Genomic DNA, 18,397 nt, shown 5'->3' on the forward strand with positions numbered 1-18,397 from the left:
TTATTTAAATAAATGATAGTGGCTGGGTGAGCACTATAGCATTTCACTTGATTCATACTAAACCCAGATTCACATTGCATTCTGTGCCCAGTAGACACAAAGCAATGCAGGTACAGTAAATTAAGAAAGTATTATTGCAGTTTCAGTTTGAGAACAGTACCTGCTATATTTAATTACAGGGGGATGAGCATGTGAACAGTTACATGGTTACAACATTGTACATACTATTTATGTGTAATTAAACAGGTATTACACCAGTAATTACCATGTAAGAGCAGGAATTACTATATCATTACAAGGTTATAGGTCTTTTTAGTATTCTATACAGTACATTTTACTAAAATGTGGTTAAGTGTTTAAGCAGCATTCAATCACACAATTCCTAAATGTTACCTTTTAATTGCAAGAGATGGACCCTAGATCCTGTTTCTTTGTGATTTTGTCAGTTAGTAAATGTCTCAAACTTAAACCAGTCTTTTAGCAGCATGTCAGACAGCCTTAATTGAGGGATAATTTTCCCTTCTTCTTTATCCATTATAGTGGCGCGCATAGGAAGCATTATTGCCAACCAGAATCCAATTAACGACCCTTTTTATATCTGTACTGCTGACCGCTCTGATTGTTATAAACGCCTTCTCTTGAGGTGATGTGTCTGGCAAAAGAGGGTGTAGAAAACAGGTGTTCTTCATTCTTCTGATTTAGTACATTACAAGGTGTGTGTGCATGCGTGCTTGCATGTCCCTTGCTGGCAGAGGGACAATCCTCTGGGCTCTGTAGGAATTCCACTCTGCCTTGTCTCATGATGAGAAGGACTATACAACCCAAGCATCTCAACTGCATAGAGCCAGAGATGTTGATAGAGAGGGATTGTGAGGGCCACAGACCCCACGCTAAAATAAGAAGGGTAACCACCATGTTCATCTGGTGGCCTAAGACCAATATACAGCTCTGGCCAAAAGTTTAGCATCACCCATTAAAATTAACTCATTTTGCATCATAAAGTTTGGTTACGCAGTAATATATAATTATACAATATTATGTCGCCTGCATTTTTCCACTTTATTTGTTTTCTTTTATTACAGATGTGTTTATATATATATATATATATATAGAGAGAGAGAGAGAGAGAGAGAGAGAGAGAGAGAGATTTATTACAGCTCTCTTTGATGCAATACCAAGCATAGCCTTCAAACCTGCCATTAACTGATACAGCTTTCTAATGCAAAATAAACACTAACTAAATAACTTGCACATATTTATGAAGGCACATTTGTCTTGACAAAATTTGACTTTTCTTTTTTTTAGCCAATGTAATCTGGCTGTCCCAGCCTTTTCACTATGCATAAAAACAGTGCATTGCATTGAATATTCCTAACTTGGTTGGACTTGCTAAATAAAAAAAATTAAAAATTAAAAATTAAAACCACAGTTTTAATACTTTCCGTTTTCAACATTATAAAATATGTGCTACAGTGTTGCCAGGGATATAGAAATGTACCTGTTATTTCCATACATTTTTGGAGGTAGCTGCAAATAGTAACAGAAGTTAATGTGCAATAAAAATAGACTATATTTGTAGCCTGTGAACTGTATTGTAGTTTAAATGATCGATTTCAGCTCCATGTTATTATATCGGTTTATTCAGCTAGGTTTAATATCTCACAAGACCATATGCCAAAAGGAAATTCTATTAACAGTACTTTTGGAAATAATGTTACAGTCTGTTCTTGATGCCGGATTAAAATACTGGATTCTCTGTTTCAGCAGTTTTCAATGTTGTACATATACAAACCCAGCTGTGTCGAACCCTTACACGTCCATCATGAGGGATTAGAACTTGCCTGAAACATGTTGTGGAAAGAGCCGGTCTCACAATTACAATCTTATTCATACTGTACTAGGAGGTTTAAAGTCTAAAGGAGTATCGCCAGCTTCAGCGTGCTGGGAACAGGGAAGGATGCCATAATACACAGAGGCCCAGGCCAAAGGCAAGCACAGCAGTGGCAAGAGTAAGGCATTGGATTGTGTGTTGTTTGGGTTACTGCACTACAAAATGGCAGGCCTGACTAAAGGTAACAGCACCTTACAACAATTCACTCTTCTAACATTTACAACTGGCACGCTAAGCAACAAGTGCAAGGGCAAAAGTACATTTTCTGACAAGAATGAAACCGTTTTATTTGTATAAAACCAGAGGCACAGCTTAGTTTCCGTTTGCTGTGGGGTAATCGTTGTTCTGAGCGATTCCTTGCTAGTTGTGTACTGTGGAAATGGGTTTGTGCCTGTGTCTGTGCACTAAAAAGGGCCCTTAATAGTAACTAAATAAATAAATATGCAACTAAAGTAAATAAAGTTTGAAATAGCACAAGGCAGTCAGCTATGTAAATAAAAGACTATAGGCTGTTTCTCTTTGCACTGAGGGTTAAAGACAGAGACCCACCACTATGTTTTCCCTGGTAAAGGTCAAAGATATTTAGCAGAGGAACACTGCTGAGTGACACAGCTTGGATGACAAATTGCTTTCTCAGTCAGAAGGATCTGGTGTTTTGCAACGTCTAAAACAAGAATCAACACCTGGAAAAAAAAAACAAAAACATCTATTTCATAAACTGCAGTGCTTCAATTTAAAAAAATAAAATAATAATAACGACTGGAAACCAAAGCCCGGAAGTGTTTCCCCCTTTCAAATTATTTCATTTTATTTATTTCTAATAAAATGGCCTCAGAGTTACCAAGAAGTAAATTGCACCTGACCCTTCACTCAAAAGTACCTACAAGAATAGAAAGTGGTATCATTTAAAGAAATTATAGTCTTGTTTCCCACCACATGTAAAATTCTTCAAATCAGCAGTTTGTTATATGTGGAGAGAAAAGAGGGGCCTGCAGGGAGAAACCCTCTCGGCAGCCTGTCAACTAAGCCTATCAAGTTGTCTCCCTCCCTCTCTCACTCTCCAAGACGTCTGGGTTACACTGTCATTTGCCTGGCTGACAGCTCTGTGGTGTGATATTCCATAGAAACATGCTAAAAGCTTGACAGTTTTTGAGACAGGGAGCTCGTTTTCCTTGGCAGAGTCACAAGCCACAGTCTGGGTCCTATTAGCGATAGCCGATCTGACAAGTGGAGATATGGAGACTGAACCCTGGGTTGCGTGTTTGTATGACACTCTGTCCATGATCATTGTGTGCTTTTTTTTTATACAGTAGGCTCCCTCTTTGAGGTCCTTGATGTAATGTTTTGAAGGGTGAATGAAAGACTTTAATGAGATGAACTCAAGTTGTTATCTACAGTGCTCTGCTCACATGGGACTGTATTCAAGTGCACTACGAAATTATTAACAATTCTATTCGTATTATAGTGCTTTATTTGTTTCATTTTGATTGCTGTGCAGAAATGGAATCAATGCTAGATTTCATACTTTAGTGGATGATGCATCTGCAATCACATGCTGTAACCCATACTGTTAAGGATTATCCTAACTGTAATGTAAGTGATTCAATCAATTGAGAAACAGCAGCTGTCATGCTTAATTGTCCTCTGCATTGTAAAATACTTGGCAAGCTGTGTCTGTTTGATTTCTTCTCTTTACCGAAGGCCAGCAAATAGCTACAGGGTGTCAGGGGCCAACCAAGAAGAAAGAAGAAATGTTTATTTCAAACCACACGGTAGGCCATTAATAAATAATATATTTATTACCCAGCAGCAGCAGACAATTATCTATTAAGCTTTAAACCAACAGTCCTTTATCATGCATTTTTTAAATGTATTTCTGGACTACTAAATCTACGGCAGTGTGGGAGTTATTTCTGTCCTGCTTGCTACAGCTGGTGAAGCAAAACAGCTGTACCAGCAGTCTTTACTTGTGTTGGTTTTGACTAGTTTCTTTTCCAAAGGATAAGCTTGGAATTTCAGTTTCTATGCTGAGAATCCAGGCACACGTTTAATAGATTTTTATAAAGTCCTGTAATAAATTTATGACAACCATTTGCCTTCCCTTACAAAAACGGTACTGCTCAGTACAACTCCAGCTACACTGTTACTCTACTACAAAACCTGTATTCTCAGTCACTCGGTCTTAGTGTATGTAGCTGTATTAGGAAGTGCTGGACTTCTGCATTTACTACTTGAGCATGTCTTACTGCTAAACATCATGTAGTACAGTATGTATTTACAGTAATTAAGTTGTATGCAGTCCTGTTAAAACAGTTAATTGTATTAACTGACAAACTGCCTCATTCAAAATGCACCCTAGGAGTTTGTAGACTTTCATTCAGGTTATTAAACAGAATTTCTATTATTTTACTTGGTTTAATGACTGCACTTTTAATGTACAAGTGAATTTAAATAGTTCAAATGTTCTTAAACAATTCAGGGTAATAAATAAAAACAAATCTTAAATGTGTATTTGTAAGACTGATAAATTGTCTGTATTAACTGGGTTTTTTGCTTTTCAGTAGTTTCATTGCATTGTGTATATCAGTATATCAAGTAGTAAGTAATTCATTCCATATGTCCTTCCAATCATTTGGTAGAACCCAAACCCCAGAAATATAACCAGCTAATCTGTGAAAGCCTGAAGCAGACTCCCGACAGAAGGTGCAATGCAAAATGTAAAAGGAGCCTGTATGCCATATGTCACTCATAACTAACATCAGAGCTCAGCTGGTGCCTGGCAGGTCCACAGTGTTCTCTCCCAGAAACAGTTGATAGCTAATCACAGCCTTTGCAATCCATCAAGCTCTCAGACAGTGATATTTACTTTAAGCTCTAGGTCCATTTCACCTCCACTGCCTTGAACATAGAACTAATATAGGTACCACAGTGGCCTAGATTCTGATACTCTCAAGAACTAAGGAATGTCTGTACCAAGTTTCATCTCACCTGGATGACCATCTGTTCTTTAGATACAAAAAAAGTGTGACACGTGGCTTACGCAAAGCTGCCTCCACCCTCCAAGCTGCCTCCACCCTCCAAAAACAGATCTACATTTTACTTGAATAGGGGCTGTGATTTAAGGAAAGCATTTGAATTCATCAGAGGCTGCTGTCTGTCCGTCCCTGCTCACTGATATTATTGTCTTTGTTGTTATGCTTGACACAAGAAAGAGAGCGTGAGATGACTATCAATCATCAGTTCTGTTTGCTCAGAAGACACACGTCTGATTTTTTCATGTTATTTCTTTATTTCTCTTCCTGCAACCTTGAGTGCACAGAATAAGTGAGAGTCAGGGTTAGACACTAGATGGCACTGTTCCTGTAGCAGTTTGTGAAGATGCTGGGCAGCCATGTTGTCCCGTTCACTTGGAAATTGATGTTGTTTTAAAACCCTCTTGGTTCCAGTGTAAATCTCCAGACTGGTGAACAGGGTAAAAAAAACTAACATGACTTACATACACACACACACACACACACACACACACACACACACACACACACACACACATATATATACACACATATATATATATATATATATATATATATATATATATATATATATATATATATATATATATATGTGTGTGTGTGTGGTTTATGTTCAGTCAAGAGTATCTATTTAATATCACAATATTATTTCCTTCCTTCCTTTTCCCGAGCGCACATATGACAGGCAATATCCGCAGGCTCTGCTGCAGAGTGTACAAATGAGTTTTTAAAGAAGTCTGATTCAGTTATTTGCTTGTAACAATAATAAATATGCGTGGGTATTTCTCTGAGATCCTTGGAAGATCTGTGATCGAAGCTTTACTTACTGTACTTTATGCACGTTACTCGATACCAAAACTATTATTTGAACATGCAATGTTATTATACTTCTAGCATTCCAATGGTATATTTAGCATTACCAGCAATGGCAACAGTGTGTGTGGAACACATGAGTCTAATGCTGAAGCACATTAGCACTCATCATTTATTGGTCATACCATTGCTTTGCTATAGGTACAGGATGTCAAACTATGAAAATGTTTCCACTGTGGTACAATTGTATTGATGACGTATGGGATTTTAGCTGCCTTTGTGCTTACATTAGGACAGACCCATCGCCAATGAAGATTTTTTGATACAGACCAGCAGAAATACTCCATCTAGTTATATATGTAGATAAATAAGGGACCTAACTGATAAATCACATATTTTCTATCACTCTTCTGACATTTAATAACTTGAATATATTTTATTGACAAAACTAAACCGAAATCAAATGTCAGCACATGAAACTGAAAGAAAGACAAATATCTTTTTGTTTTCAGCTCACAGTCATAAGATCTTAACTTTTAACATGCGTGAGACAACCTGGACCGAAGTCTTCATATATTATCTGTAAGTATGGGCCCAGCGGGGAGCCTACTCTGAAAGCACAGATCAGTCTCTCTGTGTGGGAGGTATATTAAGCAAAAAGAAGCTTTGTGTTCATTGAAAAGGAGAACTGACTGTATTTAAATAAAATTCAATTTCGTGAAAGGCCTTCAAAGAGGGTAGAGAGAATAACAAATGTAAAGACAATAGACGTAGTGTAAATGCATTCAAGGTCAAAAAATACCCTTGGAATCCTGTTATAATGCAAGTATCTGTAAATCCATTTCTTGGTTAGTTTGTCATATACTTTCCAAATGCACGGTAAATAAACAATAATGTTCTGCTAGGGTGTTTCCTCATTCAATTTTTGAATTATTTAGCACTTGCTTTTTAAAAGCTGCTGTGACGTGACTGTCGTTTTTGCTGTCTATTAACAGCAGTGTAATGACAGGTGAGGACAATGACGTGGAAGCATTGTGACAGCTCTATTTATCTGTCCTGCATCCTGAGCAAGTGGGTATTAAATAATATTCCCTCTAGATTGGTTAATATTTAATCAGTGTTAGCCAACAGTAATGGGGACCACTGAAGAGAAGCCTTTGAAGAGTGAATTGTGATTTTTATCATGCATGCTAGAAATGTGTTATTCTAGTGTCTGGCAAATGCTGAAAAATATTTCTGTGTCTTCTTTCTGTTCCACTGAGAATGCACATCAAACTGAAAGGTGGGTTTCGTTCTACATTGCCAGGACTACGCTAACAAGCCATCAAATAAGAGAAATGAGTGAAAAAGAAACACAAACCTCATTCAAAGGATCATTGGAAGCTACACAAACACCAGCTACTGAACACAAAAGCCCAGGACATGATCACACTATTGTGCTCCTTTGTTTAGTGTTTGCTATGTGTAAGTCCTGGATAAGGGGTTTTGCTCATCCGCTTCAAGATTGCAATGATCCTTATAGTGCGTGGGTGGACTTGACCCCCGATTCCTTCTGCACACTCAGGCAGTGAGGGTATGTTTGTTTGGAGTGTTGTTCATGAACCATCTGTTCTCAAATGCATATTACTGTATTATGAATGTTTTTGGCATGCTAAATTTCTATACTGAGCAAGGCCCCAGTCAACATAGACATTGTATTAATGGCACAGACTGAGCTAGTGGCTTATGGCATAGTCAGTACGTTCCAAAAGTGCTGGGGAGCATGCTTTAGCTTCGAATGCCAGCAATATAAATGTAGTAACATAGGAACTGATACAAGGTTATGTAATGGACTTACATGAAACCTCAGTGAATCCACTTCCACGTACAGCATTCATACTGCTGTATATTTTAAGAAGAACACTGTTGACCTTTCTCGTTGCAGCCGCGGTATTTCAGTGCTTTCAGTTTTTTAAAATAAATATGACACCTGCAGTTATGTGCAATGACATCCACGTTTTTTGTGGTGAAGAAAGATGACTCAGTTGCTTGGATGAAGGTTTATCAAGGCCAAGCTTTCATTTCTTTGTATTTAACAGATGCAGGATCAGATTCCCGCCAGCATGTAGGCAATAATACACTGTTCAATCTTTTCTTTCTTTCTAATATTTGTAGGATTGTTATGAGTCATAGATGAGAAATCAACCAGTGTTAAGGATTTGTCTGAATCTCTATACTTTTGTGAAGAAGTAATCCTGTGCATGGAAAACATGCTCAGGATGCACAGTCCAAAGTAGAAACAGCAAATACTTTTTTTTTTATGTTTAATGGTATTTCCTAAATAAAATCTTTATATATATATATATATATATATATATATATATATATATATATATATATATATGTATATATATATATATATATATATATGTGTGTGTGTGTGTGTATGTATGTATATATATATATATATATATATATATATATATATATATATATAGAATGACAATTTTGCACAGTTTGAGCAGACAGCAGTCTCAACATCACCCAACCTGCACAGCATGACATACTTCATTATAAAAAGAGACACCCAGCACACAGCATAGAGACAGTGTGATATTCTATTGCGGCCATGTCGCATACAGCACTTAACAACTAATAAACAGATAATGCAATTAACCGGCTTGCTACAATCACTTCATAACTGGCACGAAAGTCACCAAAATTGAATAAGAAGGAAAGAAGTCCTGCTTTGTAGTGTCGTCTCAATGCAAGACATTGCCCCTTGACATGCATGTATTGTGCAATTGTTAAAAAACGAGGGGGTGATACTGTGAGCTGTGGTGGCACTTGTCCAAGATGGAACGCTTCCAGACTTTCCCCCAGACTTGGCTGAGCCCCCAGTATAACTAAGCCTGGAAAAAATGTGAACTCCTAGTATTTGTATGGCTTTTCACCTTTTGTTTCATTTCTCTGAGTTGAGCTCTTTAGAACTGCTGATATTCGTATGGGGTTTAATTACTGTTCCTAACAAAATACATCACTGTAATTGCCAAGATGAGGCACCGTCTGTTGATCACATTTCGTAAAGTTCTCTTGTGAATGATTCACCACACTGCCCATTCATTCCTCAGCAGGAGGCTAGTTTTTTCCTCTCCTAGTTGACAGAAGTACCTTAAGTCTAGCCAAGCTGACATACCTTGACCCATTTACTGTGGAGTTTTGTTTGGCCCTTGGGGGGTGTTGATGACACACCCTGCGCACAAGGTATAGATGCACAGGGGCACAAACAGCCTCATCATAAAGGCTGTAGCAGTTGAGTTTTTAACAAGCACATTTCCCTTTTCTGGTCAGGTGAGGTCCTTTTGGTGAGTAAGAATGGGAGTTATGTAATGCTATAGTCAATTATCCCGGGGCTGTAGTTTGCAGTTTCATTTGAGCTGTTTGATTTTAACAATCGAAATATGGCAGATCTTAATACTGCTGCTGTAAGAATGTTGAAACCTGATTTTGTGAGGACCTCATTTCACTGCTTTGTTTTAAATAGTAGTGTTAACAAGAGGGTCCCTATAGGAGCCCTAGGGAAAACACCAGTTGTCTTTTTTATAATATACCAGTATGGTGTTTACTTGAATATGTTTTTGATATGCATCAGGATTTTACTCCTGGGCTTCGGAAGTCAGAAGATATGAATAAATGAGATATTGCATCTGTAAGTATTGCAATGAAATAACAAAAGTTCAACAGTTTAGGCAAAAATTCTAAACGTTTAACACTTTATTTTATTATTAACGCCCCTTAGATGTTAGGTTACAATTTTTTCGTGACACTGTCTGTGCCTGTCTCGTCCTATTACTGTGCTTCCCACTACACAATTACCAAACATTTCTAAAACATGAGGTTCCCAACCATTCCCCACATTAATTGAGATAACAGCGTCAGCAGTCTGCAGCAGTGACTAATGCTGGAGCGCTCCTGCCCCAAAGCAGACTGTGCTTGTCTGTGGAATCCTTCTACAATTCTGTTAATTCTGGTGTCTTCACCCACAGGAGTAGCACTGAAGCCCCGTTTGTCGGTTTGTCATTCCATTGTGGTGCATGTGTGTTGTTCTCTTGGGGAATTTTTGCTCAAAACTGAAAGGCTTTCAAGTAACCATTGATAAATCGTCTCTATAATTAAAAAAAGCCTCACAGGAACAAGAAGCACACTTACTCATTCTAGCAGAATACTAATGGCAGCACCATGCTGCTTCTTTATGACCTTGGTTGTTTTTTGTTTTTGCAAGTCAATGTTATGAAGAATCAACGAAAGTTTCTTGAGTATTTTAGCTGTTTTTGTCCTTCAGCGTAGAAAATAGAATAGATGAAATATCTTTCTAACTGAAAGTAACTTTTCTTTAAGGAATTTCCCAGCCCTATCCTAGGGTTTCGTTTCTTACTCATAATACTCCTAGTAGAATATCGTTTCTGGAGCACTCTATGACTAGAAGTTTACACAGATGAATGTAACTTGCTCCCAAGGATCGAACAGAAAGGAAATCTCACTCAACAGAGGTGTTACTTTCCTTTTTAAATCATGCCTTTTTTTAATGGGAAGTCCCTGTTGCATTGCAAAGTGATACTGATAGCTGTGAGTCACACTAAGAAGCAATAACTCCCCCAACATTCACCTGACTTTCTAAAGTGGGACATTACATTGAACTATACAGTTATTGGCACGCTAATGCTTTATGAATACAGTTTCTATAGTTTTCTCTTTAATGATCACTCCTGATCACACATCAACACTGGGCAAAAGAAAATGATAGCAAGGGAAATACTGCACATTAAACTGTTCCTGAACAGAGGAGCTTTCAGAGCAGGGAGGAAGAAGGGATGGGGGTGTTGACAGCACTGAACAAAATCAATCAGGATGGAACGCTAGAATTTATTCTTCAGATAGAAACACAGTTCCTTATAATACAAAACAGATGGCGATCCTACTTCTAAAATGGCCACAAAAATGAATGAATCTTTTTTTATGTGATTTGGCTTTGGTCCCTTCTAGAAATGCTTCCATTTATAAAAAATAAAAAACCCCATCTGGCAACACGCTATTACTCAGAACGAAAAGAAAACATGGGAAGAGGGATCGAGTGCTTCTCATCAGACAGACATCAGCTTTGGTTCACTCCTTCTCAGGCTGGCTCCAATACCCTTTGTTTACAGACACGTGGTCTCACTTCCTCAGATCTACAGATTTTGGATTTCTTTGGTGCATCACTGGACTTCCCTTGTAGCAGAACCCCTGGAAAGGCCTGGTCATCCATCAGCCCTCCCGACGCAGCCCCTCTGCTCCAGCTGAGCCTCTGCAGCAACAGATCAATCAACGCAGTCAGCCTGCCCCGATCTCACCTCTGTGTCATCCCAGCGAGCCACAGCGGCTACTAATAACCCATTAGGACTCATTAACATCACATGAATGGGGTGGGGGTGGAGTTCTACTCGTAGGAACTGTAAAATTGTTTGAGGGTCCACATTTAAATAGTTTATACTATTGTACCTGATACATTTTTTTTTTTAAATGTTCACTACTAATTTCTTGAGAGTAAAAGCTTTGAAAAAAACATATATTCATTATCAAAATACAGTAGATGTTTGTATGTTTTTTTTAAACCAATTGTAGGACTAATAATTCTGTAAAGAAACCAAACGAAATTGTAAGCTAATTGCGTTTTACTCGGAAGTGTCTTCATATGATTATGCGACCAAAATGAGTTTTTTTGTGGTTTTGTTTACTATGTCTGTTTTTATTAGCACTGGAGACAAGTTGTTCCACTTTACACGAGTGCCTCTAATTACTGTATTAGCATAGTAGTATCTTAGTAAATACATGCCCACCTACATGTAATTACACTGTTATTATGCATAGTTACAATGTACTTCATGTGTACTTCTTTTTGCACGATACAGTGGCTCTCAAAAGTATTCACCCCCTTGGACTTTTCCACATTTTATTACGTTACAACATGAAATCAAAATGGATTAATTAGGAGTTTTTGCCACGGATCAACACAAAAAAAAGTCCATAATGTCAAAGTGAAAAATAAAATCTACAAATTGTCCTAAATTAATTACAAATGCAAAACAGAAAATAATTGATTTTCTTAAGTATTCACCCCTTTGAGTCAATATTTGGTAGAGCCACCTTTGGCAGCAATTACAGCCATGAGTCTATTTGGATAAGTCTCTACCAGCTTTGCACATCTGAACACTACAATTTTTGTCCATTCTTCTTTGCAAAATTGCTCAAGCTCCGTCAAGTTGAATGGGCACCTTTGGCGAACAGCAATTTTCAACTCTTTCCACATATTCTCAATTGGATTGAGGTCTGGGCTTTGACTGGGCCACTCCAGGACATTGACCTTTTTGTTTATAAGCCACTCCAGTGTGGCTTTGGTTGTATTTTTGGGGTCATTGTCCTGCTGGAAGATAAATTTTCTCTTGCAGGTTTTCCTCCAGGATTTCTTTGTACTTTGCTGCATCTATTTTGCCCTCTATCTTCACAACCTTTCCAGGCCCTGATGCAGAGAAGCATCCCCATAGCATGATGCTGCCACCACCATGCTTCACGGTAGGGATGGTGTTCTTTGCGCCAAACATAGTGCTTAGTGTTGAGGCCAAAAAACTATATTTTGGTCTTATCAGACCATAGAATCTTCTTCCAATTGGTCTCAGAGTCTCCCACAAACTCTAGCCAGGATTAGTTTTTTTCAACAATGGCTTTCTTTTTGCCAGTCTCCCATAAATGCCAGTTTTGTGAAGCACCCGTCTATTGTTGCCGTATGCACAGTATCTCCCAGCTCAGCCGTGGAAGTCTGTAACTCCTTTAGAGTTGCCATAGGACTCTTGGTGGCTTCACTGACTAGTGCCCTTCTCGTCCGGATAGTCAGTTTTTGAGGACGGCCTGTTCTAGACAGATTCGCAGTTTTGCCATATTCTCTCAATTTCTTAATAATGGATTTTACTGTGCTCGGGGGAATATTCAATGCCTTGGAAATGTTTTTATATCCTACCCCTGATTGGTGCTTTTGAAGAACCTTATTCCTGATTTGCTTTGAATGTTCCTTCGTCTTCTTGATGTAGTTTTTGTTAGGAAATGCACTAACCAACTGTGGGACCTCCCAGAGACAGGTGTATTTAACCTGAAATTATGTGAAACACCTTAATTGCACACAGGTGGACTCTAGTCAACTAATTGTGTGACTTCTAAAGACAACTGGTTGCACCAGAGCTTATTTAGGTGTGTCATAGCAAAGGGGGTGAATACTTATGCAATCAATTATTTTCTGTTTTATATTTGTAATTAATTTAGAACAATTTGTAGATTTTATTTTTCACTTTGACATTATGGACTTTTTGTGTTGATCATTGGCAAAAACTCCTAATTAAATCCATTTTGATTCCATGTTGTAGCACAATAAAATGTGGAAAAGTCCTGGGGGGTGAATACTTTTGAGAGCAACTGTACATGTAAGTACACAATTGTATTAGAAAAGGGTTAGGGTTATATTGTGCAAAAATATTGACACATTAAGCACACTATAACTGAATAATAGTGTTACCCATTTGTTGTATAAATTACAGACTAAAAAAGGCATTTTGGCATATGTATATCCCATTGATACTAGACAGGTCAGTGTTACAACAGCAAGCATATTTTAACAGTATACTACATTAATATCAGCAGGAATTATACTACTGCAAAATAAAATACAAAACTCCAACCCAGACATGCTGTTAACTGGTAAGAAACATTAGCAAGCATTATTCACCCAGGCGTGTGTATGTAATTGCCTCTCTACAATTCAACCCCTTCTTAAACTACAATACAATATTAATGAACACAGCTATTTCTGTTTAAAAGGGCTCTTCAGATCCACTCTTTACTGCCCATGCAAAAGCCCTTCAAAGTTTTTTTTTTTTATTATTATTATTATCTTCAGGTTTATGCTAGTTTTATTATAATTGGCTTATATACAGGAAAGCTCCACTTCACTGATTTTTTGGAGCATTTTCCCTCTCCTCATTCTTGAATGCTATATACATTATAGTATTAACACATTACCCAGCAGCGTGAGTTTTAAAATGTGTGTTGGCATGTTCATATACCTGAGAGTGACACTTGCCAGAACACTTTAAATGTAAAACCCCCCCAAAAAATCCAAACATTCTTAAGTTTTTGTATTGCCCTTATCTTCTAATAAGATATTCACATAGCACACACTGCCACTCTGTGGCTGGGTGTAGTAATTGTAGCAAGATACCTAACCCCTACTACATACTGTAAACGTTTAGAAATAGCATATATGAATATATAACGTAGGTTTACTAATCTTTACACACATTATAGAGTTAACCTAACACAGTAGCTCTGTTGTGCAGTACTGACTTCTCTCCTTTTTGTGTTTGGATAATTAATTAATGTAGCATTGTTGTTCTTGACTGGTGGCTGACTCAGATTAATGTTACAAGGAACTGCTTCTGGGTGAAAGGTCCCATCCTGTGTGTTAATCACCCGTGACCTTTAGCCTGCTGAGGAAATGCCTGAGAATGGCCATGTTATTGCCACCAGACTTGATATCAATTATTAACATAATGAAACAGATAAAAACAGACAAGTGGAAAAGACAGAGAGAACACTCTCGTTTTCAAAAGGAGCTCAAGGGACATAGCTGTCATTGAGAAATCAGGGCTAATTCACTTCTTTGAGATAAAAATCCAACAAAAGGTCAGATGTCTATTGAGTGGGCCTTCTGGAAGATGGCCTTGAGTTTCTTTTTTTGGCATCTCTCGCAGTGCAGGACTAGCTCACAGAACTGAAAAGGGAGCTGAGACACGAGGCCTGACAGGGTTTCAATTATTGAGAATTGGATATTTTTCTGTAACATTTCATTTTAATTATTATGAACCACACCTTGATTTTCTATTGACTTTAAATGAAGTAAATTCCTGATTTCAGTAGAAAAAGATATATCATAAAAAAATAACTGTTCTGCTTTATAAAGGGTTGTATTATACCATGAAAGCACTGGATTATCTTTCCATTATGGGTGCCGGGAACTCAAATGGAACTGCTTTACATATGATACAACAATCAACAATGATTATCAATTACATGTGAGGTTTTATTGATCTCACGGTTCTTTTTCTGATGTGCTGTTCCTGTGAGGCAGTTAGGTAAAAAATCAGGACCTCAGTGTTGTTTCTTGGAAATGCAGGTTGCGGAGATCAAACAGGAAAGTGGAGTTGGGATCAACCCAAGGAGAGTAGCAAGTTTAGCTGGCAGATCATTCCCCTCTGCCTGCCTGTTTAAGAAGTCCCTTGTGGCAACTCCTAGATCAGCCATGAAAAATTAAATACAATAGTTAAACAAATACAAAACATTTCCGTATTTAATTTCAACATGAAAGATGAAAATGGCTCAGAAATAACCCTACTGAGCATGCAGTGAGATTTCAGGGGAGATTCTGCATTCCATGCTGATTTAAATCAGAAGAGACATGCTTATTTACATGCAACAGGCATGCACAAAGACATATAGCAGTTTGGAATGATGTAGCAATCGTAAAAGAAAAAAGTGTCATAAATTCGTTCAATCTAATCTAATCCTATCTTTTATTCTGTAGAACAAACTGAGGACAGTTTTACACTGGTGACCTTTTGAAAAGATTGCCATTTCCATAGGGCAAGAGAAGCTGGTTCACATCGTACACCACCTACAGTATATTTACACTTCTCAGAGAAATGCCAGTGTGCTTTGTCACATTTATGCACCATTGTAAAATGCTACTGTAATACCACTGTTATTCCTTGATAATAATCTTCAAAATCTGTAACACGTTAGAACAAGATACCCACCCCTTGTGGATATTAATTTATTTGTGGATGTGTTTTCATTTGTATTATCGTTGTTGTTGTTGTTGTTGTTATTATTAGTATTAGTGTTATTATTAATAATATTGTGTTTGTGTGCAGACAGACGAAAGCTGTCCGACATTATTTATTATCTGGCGTTAGTGTTCATTTTGTTTTGGCCCATTTCTTTTGTTTGTTTTATTTTGCTTTATTAGTTAATAAAGACACGGCAGTGGCAGTTTAGCCCCATATCATCTGGGTGTTGTACTGCTTCCTGGACTCTGACGACATCTATCACGCCACTCAAGCCATCCTTTGAGACACACGCGTGTAGGAGTTTTATAAATAGATACTGTAATTAAACTAAAGGTGTGTCTGACAGAAGAAGGGGGGTGCAATTGTAGCGATCTCGGTTCCCACAGGCAGGCGCATCACACAGGGTGAGGCAATCCACACACAGGAGGAGGGCGGGCGTGAACCCGTGACCTCTCGCACTAAAGCATAGCGCCGATACCGCTGTACGAAAGAGCCGGCTCCTTTGCAAGGAGCATATATCGGGCTTATGTCTTTGTATGTGATTACGTCACCTACCAGCCCAGCTACTGCCTTCCCCCGTGCATGCTACACAATCAAGAATGCTTTACCTGATCATTCTTAATTGAGTTGGCTTTTTGCATTGACTTCAGCCAGACGGTGTAATTTATAAAGTATGGTACATTAGTGCTGAAATAAGTAACATTAATATTTAATGTTTAATTATGAAATATAAATTGAAGCCAAAGAGCATGTGGTAAGACATTAGCATATTAGTAGAATTAAAACTAAATAGATTTTTTTTTTCTCCTTACTGTTATCGTTCTTATCTGCTTCATTCACAATGGGATTCACCTTTAGGTCTACACAGAATGTCCCAGTTGAAACATTTTTTTCTACCTGCTCAAAAGATGACAGGTTGGGAATAATGAGCTAGCCTGATTTGTCAGACAACTGTGTTTCCTTTCAATATCCGTTCAAGAAAAGGGGAGAGTTATTGCTTCTTAGTGTGACTCATAGCTAGGTGTAACACTTTGTTAATCAGAATAACTGAGGATTGGAAAGGAACAGTGTACTCTGAATATTTGCCTTAGTCAAATAATCACACGCAGCTTATCATTGGAAGCCTTAGTGGAATAGATCATATATGCTTTATATTCTTGATCTCTGGCCCTATTCAATGCAACAGCAAGACAGGTCTAAACCATGGCAGATCTATCACAGACCTCGCTGCATTCTTAATGAACTTAATACATAAATCACCCCTGTAAGGAAACAGCAGTGTGATTATTTTAAGTGCAGGCTGCTATTTCCACATACCCAAAAATGCCAAAAGCTATTTATTAATGTTCAATAGCCCTTAAAGTTAAAGACGCATATGTACTGTGCCTCCTGGAAAGTGTGGCATGATTGAGTTCACCCCTCTCCCCAACGGCTGTGACAAGGCTTTGATTGAAGATTGCACTGTTTTCAGACAATATCTGTTTGGTTGTTTTCTTTTTATTAGAACTGACACAGGCTTTTTCATGTTTTTTCAAACAGAAACAAACCTAAACTGTTAGATGTTTGATTTCCACTCGTTATTTTAGAAGTGGTAGTATTTAGATCCGCCAGCATGTAGATCAATTAAGTACTGTTTTAACTGTTGCTTTATATTTAATTTCCTCATTCGTGTAAATACAGTATCTCTCAGAGTTAACAGCTGCTGGATAATGACTGCATAGTGAGTATGCCCATGGAGAAAAATAAACTACATTTTGCATCACAGGGCTTGATTCAATTAGTTTTTATCTGGAGGGAAATGTTATGGGAAATAATTCAATTAGCTGAATGAATGGGGAGCAATATTTTTTAGGATTCACCAAAGCACATCATCTCAGAGACTGGTAAAGCTTTTTCTTTTCCCCCAGGAAAGAGAGTAAAGACGCTTTTAGTTACATCACACATACTCTTAAGATCATTGGAGCATCATATTTTCTGATGGTGTAATTGAGGGTTTCCATTTCAACTCCAATATTTCCTGAATCTTACAGGGGGAAAGAAAACCTTATGGACCTTTATAGCTCTCTTCACTGTATTAACTCAAACAAAGGTTTTCCAAACACTTTCAGTTAAAAATAGTTTAAGTACAGTATAATAAATATAGGCTTCTGGTCACCCTGGTTGCTATGAACAAAACAGTCAGAGAAACATTTTTTTAAACAGCTTGATAACTGTCGCAGCCAAAGCCCGTTGTGCAGTCTTTCATATCCCATAAAGTAGAAACCAATTAAAACCAAACCACTCCAGGCAAAGCAATTATGTATTGACAATATTCTTCTTAACTCTTTATGTATTAAATTCCTGGGATATAAACAGAAGAGAAGCAACTTGCTTCAAACAGCAGGCTCTGATTACAAGTTGTACTTTGCTGAGTTATAATGAAAGCCACATTCAATACTAGAGAATCATATAGCTTTTGAATGACATTTATTAAGAACTACCAAAAAGGATATATTTCAAGTCTACCTATAAGTGGAACGCAAAGCTATACTGCCTAAGGAAATAATTTTATTATGGTCCGCATTCCAAAAATGGGGTTTCCTTTTGCGTTGAGTGCATCCGTCTGTCCATCTGTCACACTTTTGTTTTTATATCCTGTTAAAAAACTACCATTTTTACATATTTTTGTTTGTATTTTAAGTGTAAATTGAATAAAAAATTCCCCTCGTTTTTAGTGAAATGGTTTTAAATATTTTTCATAGAAATGTACATAC

Source organism: Polyodon spathula, chromosome 22 (assembly GCF_017654505.1).
Source record: "Polyodon spathula isolate WHYD16114869_AA chromosome 22, ASM1765450v1, whole genome shotgun sequence".
NCBI lineage: Eukaryota > Metazoa > Chordata > Actinopteri > Acipenseriformes > Polyodontidae > Polyodon > Polyodon spathula.